The sequence below is a fragment of the Hipposideros armiger genome, unplaced genomic scaffold (assembly GCF_001890085.2).
Source record: "Hipposideros armiger isolate ML-2016 unplaced genomic scaffold, ASM189008v1 scaffold_720, whole genome shotgun sequence".
Lineage (NCBI taxonomy): Eukaryota > Metazoa > Chordata > Mammalia > Chiroptera > Hipposideridae > Hipposideros > Hipposideros armiger.
In genome coordinates, this window is record NW_017732070.1 from 588,645 (window position 1) to 605,653 (window position 17,009).

The 17,009-nt window shown below is 35.9% G+C and overlaps 1 pseudogene; it reads right to left on the reverse strand.

Annotated features, from left to right (window-relative positions):
- Positions 1-1,010: 1,010 nt before the first annotated feature.
- Positions 1,011-1,496, reverse strand: LOC109373409 (lisH domain-containing protein FOPNL pseudogene; annotated as a pseudogene).
- Positions 1,497-17,009: the final 15,513 nt, after the last annotated feature.

The window sequence follows — 17,009 nt, forward strand, 5'->3', positions numbered from 1 at the left end:
CAGTCACTGTCCACTGTAGTGGTCAGTTTTCTGTCAAATCAGTTGGTAGACTCCACATTATAAAAACGTCTTAATAAATATCAAAGTAGCATTTTTTAGAGAGAGCACTAGAAGAGCTCTTACTGTGTTTCCATCCCAAGAATAAAAATTGCCATTTAATAAGACTGTCAGAGCCCAAATAAGTAGGGTTCGGTCCTGTCACAGCCCATCCTGTAACAGAACAAGCGAAGGGCATGTAGAAGTTAAACAATGCCATCTTTTAAAAAGTACTTTCTGGTATTTCTCCTAAAGCCTGTCTCTTCATGCTGATTTCACATTCTTCATGTAATAAAATAAACTCTTTGTTTCATGTACAACAAAATTAAAAGAATTGGTTCCCCTTCTACCTTTTAATTAAATCTTCCAGTAGAAGCCAAAATGGTCTAAGGAAAGAAAAAGTATATTGTTGCCTCGTTTAAAAGTGCAACTTCAGATAGTAATTCAGATATTTAAATCTAATTATAAATGGTTATCTGAAAAACAGCTAATAAAAAAAAATCAAACTTTAAAGAAATTACTTTTTTTTCTGAATTTGGTGTTCTTTTATATTATTTAAAAACAAGAATGAATTTTCCTACAAACCCACCTAATTCCAGCCTGAAGAAAAAAATTAATTACTGTGCCATATTAAAGAGCAGAGCATATGGCTATGAAGACCTGAATTTTTTTTTTTAATGTACAGGGTACTGAAAACCCTTCCATTTCTTACAAGTTTAAGGACCTTTAAAATATTTCCTACAAACTGTATTTTCTTTCAAGTCAAATCCAATGAGCTAGGTGAGAGTTAGCTTTTATTCACAAATGTAGTAAAACGTGAAGGACTAAATGTTTTGCAGAAACTCATATTTCTACAAAGTATAAATATTGGTGATGCATTTTGGTAACATTGGGAACATATGTATATATAAGTTGTTTAATACAGTACATACAATTTTAAGATAAAAGACGCCCCAAGTGGAAATGTCATCTCTTCAAGCTTGAGAAATATGAAGATCTTTACTATTAGTATTTTTCCCCTTCCCCTTTGTTGGGTGGTCATCAATTTCTTTGCTTCCACTAGGTTGTCCACCCACATCTGAGTTCAGAGGCTGACGTGAAGATCCTTTCAGAAATGTATTTTGGATGCCATCATTAGTTCCATGCAAGAAATAAGCTAAAATCCCATATAAAAGAGGTATTGTATTATCCTTTGTTTCTTCAAATGCATTTAGTTCATGGATGAGAAATTGTCTGTCCAATGGAGCTACATGTTGACCAGATTCTGATATGAGGACAGATGCTGTGTACTTATATTTGTTGAATTCCAAATACTCCCAAATTAATTCATTAATAAGGAAGTTTTCGTGAGACAATGGTGGCCGTGGTTCACTTTCATCATCTAGGGCTCTGAAAACTTCTGCTTGAATCCTCGCTTTTAAATGCCCTGATTCTCCCCTTTTTTCCAAGGTGTCCTTTAAAACAGGTTAATGTAAATTCTGGTTGGGTGCCCGTGCTGAGCCTGAAGCTACTCAGCAAAAGTCTCAGCGCACACAGGGGCCAGTCTGAAGCCAGTTGCCACCCACTTGGGGTCTGTCAGACTCTGATAGTTTTCCAAGAAAGGGTGCAATGCCAGCGGGGCTGGCTGCTCGTGAGAAAGTGCCTCCGGCATTGGGGGAGTTGGGTGAGGTGGGATCCCAGAGAGTCAGCAGGACAGAGCCTCATTCACATATTGAAAGACATCTTGGTTGCTTCCATTTATTGGCAATTATGGAAAAAACTTCTGTAAACACTTAGGTTTTTGTGTTAACATAAGTTTTCAATTCACCTGATTAAATACCTAGGAGTACCATGGCTGGATTGTATGGTAAGACTATGCTTAGCTTTGTAAGAAACTGCCAAACTGCCTTCTAAATGGGAGGTAACATTTAGCATTCCCATCAGCAAAGAATGAAAGTGGTTTTGCTTCATATCCTAACCAGCATTTGATATTGTCAGTTTTATGGATTTTAACAATCCTAATAGGTGTGTAGTGGTATTTAATTTAGTTTTACCTTGTAATTTCCTAATTATTTATTAGAATTAGCATCTTTGCCATCTGTATATGTTGCATATGTATATCTTCTTTGGAGAAGTATTAGCTGTTTTTAAAATGGAGTTGTTTATTTTCTTGAGTTTTCAGTTCTGTTTTGATATAAATCCTTGATCAGTTATGCTTTTGTAAAGATTTTCTCCAAGTGTGTTTCTTGTCTTTTCATCCTCTTACCAGTGTGATTGCAGAGAAGATTAAAAAAAAATTTATTTTGTTCAATTACAGTTGACATACACTAGTGTATTAGTTTTATGTGTACAAAATAGTGATTAGACATTTATATAACTTACAAAGTGCTCACCCTGATAAGTCTAGTAACCATCTTATATCATACATAGTTATTACAATATTATTGATTATATTCCCTAGGCTGCACTTTACATCCTTGTGATTGTTTTTATAACTGTCAATTTGTACATCTTAATCCTTTCACCTTTTTGGAGAATTGATCCCTTTATCATTATGCAATGTTCCTTTTTTATCCCTGATATTTTTCCTTGCTCTGAATTCTGCTTTGTCTGAAGTTAATATAGCTACTCCAATTTTTATTTTATTAACTATATCATGGTACGTATTTCTCCATCCCTTTGTTTTTAATATATCCGTGTCTCTATATTTAAAATGGGTTGCTAATAGACAGCATAGAGTTTGATTTTATACTTTTATCCAATCTGACAGTCCCTGTCTTTTAAGTGATGTTTTAGGTCATAGACATTTAAAGTGAAAAATAATGTGGTTGGATTGATATCTACCATATTTATTATTGTTTTCTATTCATTGTCCTTGTTCTTTGCTTCCTTATCTTCCAGTATTTTTCTGCCTTCTATAGTTTTAATTGAGCATTTTATGTGATTCCATTTTTCTCCTCTCAGCATATCAATTATCCTTCTTTTTGCTTCCCTCTTTCCCATTCTCTCTCTCTCTCTCTCTCTCTCTCTCTCTCTCTCTCTCTCTCTCTCATTTATAAGTGGCTGTTCTTGAGTTTGCAGTGTACATTTTCACCAATCCAAGTCCTCATTCAAATTATACTATATCTTTTCACTGTTAGTGCAAGTGCCTTATAACAGAGTATTCCCAATTTCCCTCTCCAGTCCTTAATAACATTCCTATCATTCATTTCACTTATCCATAAGTTATACTCACTGAATACAATGTTGCTGTTATTGTATTGAACACACTATTACCTTTAAGATAAATTAAGAATAAGAAAAATAAAATGTTTTATTTTAATTTTATTTATTCATTCTCTAACAGTTTTCATTTCTATATGTATATTTGAGTTCTAAACGAATTCTTTCAACATTTCTTGCAAGACAGGTCTATTGATGACAGGTCTCTCCATTTTTTGTTTGTATGAGAAATTCCTTATTTCTCTTGCACTTTTTAATTATTTTTAAATTTTTATTAAATTTATTGAGATGACATTGGTTAGTAAAATTATATAGGTTTCAAGTGTATAACTCTATAATACATCATCTATGTATTGTATCATATTTTCACAACCAAAGTAAATTCTCCTTTCATCTCCATATATTTGACCCCTTTACCCTTTTACCACCCCCACCCCCCTTACTCTCTAGTAACTGCTAAACTATTATTGTCTGTATCTATGAGTTTTTGTTTGTTTGTGTTGTTCGTTTGTTGCTTTCAGGTTTATATCCCATATATGAGTGAAATCATGAGGCTCTCAACTTTTTCTGTCTGATTTATTTCACTTAGCATAATAATCTCAAAGAATATGTGGTACATATATACAATGGAATATTACTCAGCCATTAGAAAAATGAAATACTGCCATCTCTTGCACTTTGAAGGATAGTTTCACTGAATACAGAATTTGGGCTGGTGGCTTTTTCTTTCAACACTTAAATATTTCACTTCACTTCTTGCTTTCAAGTTTTTTGAAGAGAAATGCCATATAATTCTTATTCTTGCTTTTCTATAGGCAAGTTTTTTTTTTCTTTCTAATACACCTTACTCTTTAGAGCAATTTTAGATTCACAGCAAAAACTGAGGGCGAGGTACAGCGTTCTCATATATCCTGTCCTCACACATGCATGGCCTCCCCATTATCATCATCTCCTACCAGAGTGGTGCATTTGTTATAACTGATGAACCTATGTTGAGGAATCATTATTACCAAAATTCCATAGTTTACTTTAGGGCTCACTCTTGGTGTTGTAAATTCTATGGGTTTGTCCAAATTTATGATGATAAGTATCTACCATTATAGCATTATATAGAGTAGGTTTCACTGCATTAAAAATTTCCTGTGCTTTGCCTATTCATCTATTTGTCCCCCCTCCCCTTCCCTGGCAATCACTGTGTTTTTTAGTTTCTATAGTTTTGCTTTTTCCAGGATGTCATATGGTTGGAATCATATAGTATGTAGCCTTTTCAGATTGGCTTCTTTCACTTAATAATATACACTTAAGGTTTCTTCATTTGTTTATGGCTTGATAGCCCATTTATTTTTAATTAATAATATTCTTAATCTTATAATAATTAACAATAGCCTTAATAATTAATATTCTTAATAATAATATTCAATTATCTAGATGTACCCAGAATTTATCCATTCACCTACTGAAGAACGTCTTGGTTGCTTCCAAATTTTGGCAATTATGAATAAAGCTGCTATAAACATTCATATGTACATATACAGTAATACCTTGGTTTGTCAGCATAATTTGTTCCAGAAACAAACTACTTGTATTGCAAGACATCGCTTGTTTACCATGTTAAAATGTATTAAAATGTTTGCTTATCTTGTGGAACACTCGCAAGCCAAGTTACAATCCAAGGTTTTACTGTATATATATATGTTTTCAACTCCTTTTGGTGCTTAACAAGTATCACAATTGCTGGATTGTATGGTAAGAGTACGTTGAGTTTTGTAAGATATTGCCCAACTGTCTTCCAAAGTGGCTGTGCCATTTTGTATTCCCATCAGCAATGAATGAGAGTTTGTGTTGCTCCACATCCTCACCAGCATTTGGTGTCCTTGTTCTAGAATTTGGCCATTTTAATAGGTGTATAGTGGTATCCCATTATTACTTTAACTTCATTTATCTGATGACTTATAATGCGGAGCATGTTTTTATATGTGTATTTGATATATCTATACCTAACTATATCTATATCTATATCATCTATTTATCTATATCTATCTATCTAGTCTTCTTTGGTGAGGTGTCAAGGTCTTTTGTCCATTTTTTAATCAAGTTGTTTGTTTTTATTGTTGTTTTGAGTTATTTATATATTTTAGATAATAACCCTTTATAAGATATGTATTTGGCAAATATTTTCTCTCAGTCTGTTCCTTGTTTTTTTTTTAATTAACGTTTATTTGGGTGACAATTGTTAGCAAAGTTACATAGATTTCAGGTGTTCAATTTTGAAATGCATCATCTATATGTCACATTGTGTGTTCACACCCAGAGTGTTCCTAGACTTTTTATTGTTTCGATAGTGTATTTTGCAGAACAGAAAATTTTAATTTACATGAAGTCTAGTTTATATAATATTTTCTTTCATAGATTCTACCTTTGGGGTTATATCTAAAAAGTTAAACCCAAAGTCATTTAAATTTTTCCTATGTTATCTCCTAGTAACTTCATAGTTTTGCATTTTTGCCGCATCCCATGCAGCAAAGGTAGTGGGGAGTTAGAGGGGCGGCACAGGTTTAAAGAAACACAACAGTCAAGGATAGAGTTAAAGCAAGGCCAGGGGCCTGCAGTCTCTCTGGAACTGAGCCCTGAATCGGGCTGGCATGTAGCTTTTATTAAGAAACTTCAAAAAAAGTGAAACTTGTTTTTTCTAAAGTCCTCATGATAAGTGCCTTATGGCCGCTTTCCATCAACCAGCCCCCTGTATTCCAACACCTGCTGTGCCTTTATACTCCTGCACATACACAACCCCCAGGATGGTGCAGCTGCGCTGCCGCCATGAAAATAAGGGAGATAACTGACATCATTTCATCAGGTCTCAGCGTTCCAAGACATTTCCTTGAGGAAGCTTTACCGATATCATTCCACCAGGTCTCAGCATTCTGAGAAACTCCCCCGTGACCTCATTAGGTCAGGGGTTGGTGTGGGGGGGCGGTCGAGGACATAGCTGTAAGACAACACATTTAATGTTTCGGTCTGTGATTCATTTAGAGTTAATTTTTGTGAAGTGTATAGTTTGTCCAGGTTAATTTTTTTGCATGTAAATCTCCAGTTGTTCTAGAGCCATTTGTTGAAAAGACTGTCTTTTCTCCATTGTATTACCTTTTTTCCTTTGTCAAAGATCAGTTGACTATATTTATTTGGTTTTATTTCTGGGAGCTCTACTCTGTTTTACTGATTTTTAAATTTATTTCACTAATAACACATGGTCTTTATAACTGTAGCTTTATAGTAAATCTTAAAGTTGGGTAGTGTCAGTTCTCTAAGTTTGTTCTCTTTTAACATTATATTGGCTAGTCTTTTTTTTTTTTCCTCTCCATGTAAACATTAGAATCAATTTGTCAATATAAACAAAATTACTTGGTGGGATTTTTATTGGAATTACATTGATGTATAGATTATGTTGGAAGAACTGATATCTTCACAATATTGAGTCTCCTTATCCAAGAACATGGAATATCTCTCTATTTATGTAGTTCTTTGGATTCTTTCTCTAAAGTTTTGTAGTTTTCCTCATATAGATCTGGTACTTATTTTGTTAAATTTATACCTCCAGCTTTCATTTTTATAGGTGCTAATGTACATAGTATTGTGTTTTTAATTTCAAATCCCACTTGTTCATCGCTTATACATCACTGGTATAGAAGATGATAATTGGCTCTTATATATTAAACTTTTATTCTGCAACATTATTATAATCATTATTAGTTCCAGGACTTTTTTTTTTAATTGGGAAATTGAGGAAGGGGAACAGTGTTGGGAAATTGGGGAAGGGGACCACCCAAATTGTTCTTCAATCTTTGTTGTGGAGGGCACCAGTCACCATCTGGCTGCCCATCAGCAGCTTTTGGCCTCTAAGCTCAAGGTGCTATGTTCAATCTTTCAACCTTAGTTGCAGGTGGGTGTAGCCACCATCCCAAGTGGGAGTCGAACCAGCAGTCTTGTTGTTAAGAGTGCATGCTCTATCCACTGAGCCATCCTGGCAGCAGCTCAGCTCAAGGTGCCAAGTACTGTCTTAGTTGCAGGCAGGCGTAGCCCACCATCGAACAGGCAGTCTTGTTAGGACCACATGCTCTCACCAGCTCAGCCATTCTGCCACCTGTTGGCAGCTCAGTGGCAGCTCAGCTCAGCGTAACTGGCCCATGTGGGAATTGAACCAGTGGCCTGTTGCTCAGAGCTCGTGTTCTTAAGCTAACTCTTAACCAACTGAGCCACTCAGCTGGCCCAGGACACTTTTTTGTTGTTGTTGATTTTATACATAGATGATCATGTCGTCTGCAAATAAAGACAGTTTTATTTTTTCTGTATCAATCTGTATGTTTTTTATTTTCTATCTTGTCTTATTACATTATCTAGTACATCCAGGACAATGTTGAAAAGGAGCTGTGAGAGGAGACACTCTTGCCTTGTTTTTGATCTCAGTGGGAAAGTTTTGAGTTTCTTACCATTATGTATGATGTTAGCTGTAGGATTTTTTTGTAGATATTCTTAATCAAGTTGAGGAAGTTCTCTATTCCCAGTTTACTGAGAGTTTTTATTATTAATGGCTGTGGATTTTGTCAAATGCTTTTTCTGCAGGTATTGATATGATCAAGTGATTTTCCTCTTTAGCATGTTGATATGATGAATTACATTAATTGATTTTCAAATGCATACCTGAGATAAAGCCCACTTGGTTGTGGTGTATAATTTTTTTAATACATTGTTGGGTTCAATTTGCTAATTTATTGAGGATCTTTGCCTCTATGTTCATAAGAGATATTGGTTTATAGTTTTCTTGTAATATCCTTCTGGTTTTAGTATTAGAGTAATGTTGGCCTCATAAAATTAATTAAGAAATATTTGCTCTGCTTCTATTTTCTGGAAGAGATTGTAAAAAACTGGTGTAATTTCTTGCTTAAATGTTTGGTTAGATTCACCAGTGAACCCATCTGGACACAGTGCTTCTGTTTCAGAAGGTTATGAATTATTTATTCAATTTTTTCAATAGATATATGCCTGTTTAGATAGTCTGTTTCTTCTTGTGTGGAGTTTTGGCATATTGTGTCTTTTAAAGAATTGGTCTATTTCATCAAATTGAATTGTTCAGGTATAGAATTGGTCATAGTATTTTTTATTATCCTTTTAATGTCTGTGGGATGTTTAGAGATAGCCCTTCTTTCATTTCTGATATTAGTAGTTGGTGTCCTTTTTTTTTTTTTCTTTGTTAGCCTGGCTAGATTCTTATCAAATTTATTTATCTTTTCAAAGAAGATAGAATTTTTTTTTCCTCCATTGATTTTTTATTTTCAGCTTCATTGACTAGATGTAGATCTTTGGATATTTATTCTACTTAGTATTCTAAGAGCTTCCTGGATCTGTGGTTGGTGTTTATCATTAATTTTATGAAATTTTGAGTCATTATTACTTCAAATATTTCTTCTGTTCCTTTCTCTTTTTCTTCTTCTTCTAGTATTTCATTTATGTATATATTCAGATTTTGTAATTGTCCCATAGTTCTTAGATGTTCTGTTATATCTTTATTATTATTATCATTATTATTATTATTATTATTATTATTATTATTATTTACTTTGCATTTCCATTTTGGAAGTTTCTCTAAAACACTACAACAAAATTGAAGAATGCCTTTGTTTTCTCTTTTCAGCTGTGTCTAGTCTATTTTGAAGCCATCAAAGACATTCTTCAATTTTGTTATATATTTTTTTATTTCTAGCATTTCCTTTTAATTCTTTCTTGAAGTTTTTATTCTGATTATATTACCCATCTTGCATGTTGCCCCCTCTCTTTTCATTAGAGTTTTTAGAATATAAATCATAGTTGTTTAAAACTGGTCTGATAATTCTATTATCTCTGCTATATATGAGTCTGGTTCTGATGCTTGTTCTGTCTTTTATCTTTCCGTCTTTTAGTATGCCTTGTAATTTTTTATTTAAAGCTAGTCATGATGTACTGGATAAAATAAAGTGTAAATAGGCTTTTAGTGTGAGGTTTTATGTTTATCAGGCTGTGGCTTATGTTGTGTTTATTGTTTGTTGTAGCTATAGATTTCAGAGGCTAAAATTTCCTCTCATGCACTGTTTTTTATGACCCTGTTGTCTTAGGTGTTCCCTAGAGATGTATTATGTAAGTCTGAGATACTCAGTTCTTCAGCTGTATTCCCCTGTTATTTTCTAGAAGCCCTATTGATGTCGTGATAAAATTTGTGTGTGGGGAAGCATTCTATAGTTCTTTGATTAGGCTTCTTGCCTTTAAGAAGACTCTGCCTCTCAGTTCTGACCTTTACAAGTGAATCTAAGTTCTCACACCCCTCTTTAGGTGAGGTGAGACAGGAATCATAGGGTAGAAGGGTTTCATCTAGCCATATCTTTTCTACTATGTGGAGGGCTAGGGCAGGCTGAAATGAGATATTTACCTTCCCCAGGTTAGATAGGTTCTGATAAAACCCAAGTCAATTAGGTTCCAGTGAAATAATTTCCTTTGAGAAAAAACCTTATTGAGAAGAATAAAATGTTCTCAGCTTATTTCAAAATGGTTACTTTCCTCCTTCCTCTGCCAAAAGCATATGAGGATTATTTCCCAGTCTTTACTGTGAGAACATGGTAGGATTCCTGGAGTCAAAACTCATAAAAGTGTGGAGCCTCCCTAAGACTGGGCCTCCCGGGAGTGCTTAAGTCTTAGACTTGTTCACACTAATCCTCCAGCAATTTTTAAATTATAATTTAGATTTTTCCTACACCAGTACTTGTTCCCATGATGGTTTCTGCTCTTAGGTTTCTGCTCCAATAAGTTGTGATTGTTTCTCTGTCTTTAATTATTGAGCAGTGGTTTTCCCCTAGGATCTCACTTATCTGATGGATCTAAGAAGAGTTGTTAATTTTTAGTTCACTCTGCTTTTGTCTTATTGTGTGGATGGGAATAATAGCTTTTCAGCTTCTTACGTGCAAGATTGGAAACTGGGAGTTTAGTTTTTTTGTTTAAAATATATATTAATAAGTTATTTTAAAGTTCTTGATCTGGATTATCAGTGGATCTACTAATATTGCCTTTTTTTCTTTTCATGGTTGGTTATATTTTCCTGTTTTATCATGTATCTAATCACTTTAAATTATAGCACAAACATTGTATATAAAAGAATTATAAGGGCTCAAGATGACCTTATTATCCACCAGAGAGGTGTCGCACTTTCCTCTGCTAGGCATTTAGGATTTAGGAGTTGATCACTTCAAGCCCATAAAGGACTGAACTGGGTTTAAGAGGGGTTATAGTTTTAGTAAGGTTCAATTTATTTATATCTCTCATGCTCTTTAAGGAAACTCCTAGACTTTTGATTAAGTGCCTTTAAAGTGTTTGTGTCTGCATTCTTGAGAGTATTCAAGAGATTGAACTCTATTTCTGGTTGTTCCTGGACAGAGCTCCAGAATTCAGCCCCAAGCAGTTTCAAAATATGGCAAATGTCTTGAGGAGAGATGGGCATATGAATGAAGAAAGCCCTTTCTCAAACATATCTGTTTTATCTGTACTGTGAGATGGTAAGAGATTTCCTATTACCTTTAGAAGCTTTCTTGCTAACTCTTTGGCCTTGAAAACAGCTCAAAACTTATTAAATATCCTTTGGGAGAAACAGGCAATGAATTTGAGGCCCATCAATGTGGAAATTTATTTTTCCAGCTCCACACAGCCATTAAAGTCTTTTCACTTTTCTTTTACCTCCAGCAGAAACTTTTTTCTTGGGCTACATCTAATCCTCAGCCCACTCAGAATTGGTAAATACACATAGGGGCTTGTAAGCTCATTGCAAAATGTTCTCTCTTCTCTGGAATTAGTTTATTAGATTTATTTTAGTTGTTTTTGCAGGAGCAGTAGTATGCTTTGACTTATGGTATTCACCTAAGATGTGGAAATTTCCAACCCTCAGCATTTTGCTACAGGACATTGTGATTGACATAAAAATGTGTTCATATTGAGCAATATGATTTTCTTCCCAGCTTCTGTTTTTAGAAATTGTAGTCTTTGAGTCATGGTGATTAGAGGTACTAATGAGGCAAATAAGAAAATGGCATGCCTACTGATATTCCATATAGTAGAAAGATGGTGGTTAAGTTCCATAATCGGTACATATTTTGTGTTTATAAACAAGGCAATAGAAAATGGAGTATACAGGAAAATTATTTTACTTACTTTTAAGTGTCCAGAGTACTCTGTTTAGAGCTTCATAATATAGATTAGCCACTGATTGCATTTTTAAGTAAGTTCCACAGACCTAATAGCTATTAGGAATTCCTATTACATTGGCAAAAGTTTGTCCATGGGCAAAAGGTCAGATTTTTGGTGAATGGGATGGAGTTGGTTGATATCTTTTTTATTAACAATGTATTAAGACCTGCTAGAAGAGTTCTGGTAAAAATGGTGTAGAATGTAAATGCTATGCTTGCCTCCTTTCATGACCATATCAAAATTATAACTAAACTACAGAGCTATCACTATTGAGAATCTCTGGAAGTCTAGCTGAACCAAAGTCCTACAACTAACAACATACAGAAGAAGCTACCTGAAGACTGATAAAAGGGGCAGAGATGCAAAATGGGCTGCCACATACTCATGTGTGACCTTTAAAAATCAGATGCAGAGGCTCTGCCCCCACCCCACAGTAGAGAGGCATCCCAGTCACATGCCTGGCACCACAGCCCAGGGTTGTAGTTCCAGGGAGAAAAGTCCCCATAACTTCTGGCTGTGAACAACTGGAGATTATGCCTGAGTGAGCCAGAGGACTGCTGGAGTCCCTGGCACTCCTCTTAAAGGGCATGCACATAGACTTACTCACTGTCAAGCTCACTTGCTCTGAGCTTCAGTGCTGGGGCAGCAGCTCGAAAGGTGCCAGGGACACATGGGGAATGAACTGAGTTGTGTGGCTACAGGGAAAGGGCTAGAGGGGAAACTCTCTCCCAAAGAGAAGTGCTAGCAGAACCCATTGTTTCTTTGCTGAATGCTTCCCTCCTCCCAGCATGCAGATGCAGGCAGCTGCCATACCTGAGTCTCCATCAACCTGGCTAACACTGTTCATCTGCCCTGGTAATTCTCTGAACATCCCCCCCTCACCCCCATCCACTTGCAGACTCAACCAAGCCACTTTCAGTCTTTTCCATATAAATGGCCTGTCTTGGCTCATGCTGAGGACTTTCCTAAGTTCTTGCAAAGGTTTACAAAACCCAAAGAAGCAGCATCTGGCTTTTCCATGCCCTGTACCTCTTGTTAAGCAGCCCCAAGCCTGGCAGTAGTGGCAGCTAGCATTGGTTTGTGATTTGGCCCCTTGAGGCACCTCCATGACCAGCCCAGTTGGCAACTATCTGTAGATGACTTTAAGACTCATGCCAGGTGGCCCTGGGCAGGTCACAGGCTGTGGCTGAACTTGGCCTGTGACAGGGCCCTTCTCAGGAAGCCCCAGGGCTGATATTCCCAGTGGCCAGCTTAGGACCCAGCCAGAACAGCACCCAGCTGCCTCGAAAAGTGACATACCCAAAGGGCATGCTAGGCAGGAAACAGAGTCATGCAACATCAACCCTGTACAATAGCTCCAGCTTCTGCACTCTAGTCACAGCCAGTTCTCGCTATCCATCAACCTGAGGGTCATTCCCTTTCACTGATCTGTGAACAGAAACTAAGGATCTACTACAACAGGGGGATATACATAACCCACACAAGGGACACATCTGGAGCCTGAAGATCAGGTGACTAGGAAGACTGCTCCACAGCACACATTACTACATGTGGCCACTCTATTAAGACCAGGAGACATAGCAGCCTTACCTAATACATAGAAACAAACACAGGAAGGCAGTCAAAATGGGGAGACAAAGAAATGTGTCCTAATAAAAGAACAGAACAGGGCTCCAGAAAAACAACCAAACAAAAATGAAACAAGTAATCTACCTGATGCAGAGTTCCAAACAGTGGTTATAAGGATGCTCAATGATCTCTGGGAGAACTTTCACAAGAGATAGGAAACATGAAAATGAAGAGAGAAAACATAGAAAAGAACAAGTCAGAAATAAAGAATGCTATAACTGAAATGATGAATACATTAAAGGGAATCAACAGCGATTAGATGAAACAAAAAAAATCAAATCAGCAATTTAGAAGACAAGGTAGCAGAAAACACCAAAATGGAACAGCAAAAGGAAAAAAGAATAAAAAAAAAATGAGGATAATTCAAGAGACCTCTGGGACAACATCAAGCGTAGCAACATTTGCATCATAGGGGTACCAGGAGAAGAGAGAGCAAGGAATTGAAAACCTATTTGAAGAAATAATGATAGAAAACTTCCCTCATCTGGTGAAAGAAATAGACATACAAGCCCAGTAAGTGCAGAGGGTCCCAAACAAGGTGAACTCAAAGAGGCCCACACCAAGACACATCATAATTAAATGTCAAAGTTTAAAGACAAAGAGAGAATCTTAAAAGTAGCAAGATAAAAATTAAGATTGGAATTACCATATGACAATGGTTAGTAAAATTATATAGGTTTCAAGTGTACAATTCTGTAATACATCATCTATATAGTGCATTGTATGTTCAATAAATTTTAATTAAAAAGAAAAAAATTACCATATGACCCAGCAATCCCTCTTCTGGGCATCTACCCAAAAAAATCTGAAAACATTTGTTGGTAAAGATCAAGATATATGTACTCTGATGTTCATTGCAACTTTATTTACAGTGGCCAAGGCATGGAAACAAACCAAATGTCCTTCGATAGGTGATGGATAAAGAAGATGTGGTATATATACACAATGGAATACTACTCTGCCATAAAAAAGATGAAATAGTGCCATTTGCAACAACATGGATGGATCTTGAGATTGTTATACTAAGTGAAATAAGTCAGACAGAAAAAGTTGAGAACCGTGTGACTTCACTCATATGTGAGATATAAAACTGAAAGCAAAAAAGGAACAAGACAAACAAATAAAGGAACAAAAACTCATAGACACAGACAATGGTTTAGTGCTTACCAGAGGATAAGGAAGATGGTAGAAGAGGGTAAAGGGGATCAAATATATGGTGATGGAAGGAGAACTGACTCTGGGTGGTGAGCACACAATGTGATATATAGATGATGTATTATAGAATTGTACACTTAAAACCAATGTAATTTTACTAACCCAATAAATTTAATTAGAAAAAAAAGAAAAGCAGTTAGTTACTTACAAGGGAGCTCCCATAAAACTGTCAGCTGACTTCTGAACAGAAACTTTGCAGGCAAGAAGAGATTAGTTTGAAATATTTTAAATGATGAAAAGCAAGGACCTTCAACCAGTATTACTGTGCCTAGCAAAGCTATCATTGAGAATCAAAGGAAAGATAAAGAATTTCCCAGACAAGAAAAAGCTAAAGGAGTTCCTCACCACCAAACCAGTATTGCAAGGAACCTTAGAGGGACATTTTAAGAGAGAAAAAATCAAAATATGAATAATAAAATGGCAATTAACCATATCTATCAAATAATTACTTTTATTGCAAATAGATTAAATGCTCCAATCAAAAGAGAGGGGAGCTAAGTGCATAAGAAAACAAGGCCCTTACATATGTCACTTACAAAAGACACACTTGAGGTCAAAAGACACACAGACTGAAAGTAAAGGGATGGAAAAAGATATTTCATGAAAATGAAAACAAACAATAAAAGAGCTGGGTAGCAATACTTATACCAGATAAAACAGACTTTAAAACAAAGGCAAAGAGGGACCAAATAATCCTACTTCTGAGTATTTATCAGAAGAAACCCAACATGCTACTTTGATGGGAGGTATGCATCCATACGTTCATTTCTGTGTTGTTTACAATGGACAAGATGGGGAGGCAGCCTGGGTGTCCATCGACAGAAAAATGGATAAAGTGAAAGTGGTACATGTATACAATGGAATACAGCTCAGCTATAGAAGGGGATGGGTTCTTGCTATCTGTGGCTGCATGGATGGACCTAGAAGGTATTTGCTAAGTGGAGTATGTCAGACAGCTAAAAACAGATGCAATGTGATTTCACTTATATGTGGTATTTAAAAAACAAAACAAATAAAGCTGAAAGAAACTCATAGATACAGAGAATATTTTGATGGTTGCCATATGGGAGCAGTGGGTGATAAAGGGGAAGAAATTAAGATGTACACATGGGTTGTTACAAAGTAGGCATGGGATATAGGTTATATAGCATAAGGAATATAGCTATCAATATTGTATGGTTGTCGGAAAGTCATGATGTATTTTTTCTATGTTTCTCATTGCAAAAATGCATCATGACTTTTCTGACAACCCAATAATAACCATGTATGGTGTCACGTGGTTACTAGATTTATTGGGGTGATAGATGGGACTGTGTGAAAAAGTTGAGGAAATTAAGTATAAATTTAGGGGTTGGAGTACCCCGGCAGAGCTCTGGACATGTGCAGAGGGGTCAGTTGTAGATTTTGGACAGATGCAGTGGTGCCAGGATGAATTGAAAGTAGGACATCCTTGGCCCTCCTGAAGAGAGGAAATTAGTGGCAGGTGGACAGTCTATGTATGGAGTTTTCAGATGCCTTCACCTGAGTGAGAAACCTGCCTCCATCATGACCTCAGATGTCTGTCTGACAGCCAGCCCTGTGTTGATACCAAGATAAGTAATCATTTCAAGAAACTACTGTCAATAGACTTTTGCATTAAAAATTTGTATCATGTCTCAAATTTTAATCAGGAAAACAAAACTTCAGAGGGATAAATTCTGCATGCCCCAAAGGGACACTAATAGGAGGCTCAGTGCCTAGGAATTCACACAAAAGAAAACAATCTGGATCCCACTGAGGATGTTACATTTAGTCATCACGTCTCCTTAGACTCCTCTTGGCTGTGACAACTTCTTAGAATTTCCTTGTTTTTGATGACCTTGAGTTCTGAGTCAGGTATTTTATAAAAAATCCCTGAGTTAGGATTGAGTTTTTCTCATGATTAGACTGGGCTTAAGGGATTTTGAGAGGAAGACCACAAGTAAAGTGCCATTCCCATTACATATCAAGAGCACATACTAACAACATGATTTATCACTGTTGATGTTGGACTTGATCACTTGACTGAGGTCCTATTTGCCAGGTTTCTCCACTGTAAATTTACTCCCCCTCACCCAATACTGTATACTTTGCAGTGAAGTTATTTTGTGCAGCCCACACTTAAGGAGGGGAGTTTTGCTCTCCTTAAAGGTGGAATGTCTACATAAGTTACTTAAGTTACTTGGAATTTTTCAGAAAGAAATTGGTCTTTTCTCCCTCATTTATTCAATTTATTTATACCACAGTGGGCTCATGGGTATTTGTTTTATACTTTAGGAAATAATTCAATAATACTTTATTTTGTTCAAAGTGTTACATCTTTGGCCATTGGGAGTGCTTTTAGTTGGCTTCTGTGTCCCTTCAATATGTCCCCATTATTGTGGGGTTATTGTTTTTAAGCACATCTCACTTTGTGGAAATATATATATACATATATATATATATATATATATATATATATATATATATATATATATATATATGAGTGCCAACCAGAATCCATAGTTCATTGCCCTCTGTACTCTATTAACATTCTACTTTTAATATTCAACACATTTTATCCTATAGTCTTTGTTTATTCTTTCATCTAGAAGAATAGTTGAGCCTGTAGTCTTTTATAGCAGACGTTACAGTCCCCAGATGACTGATTATTC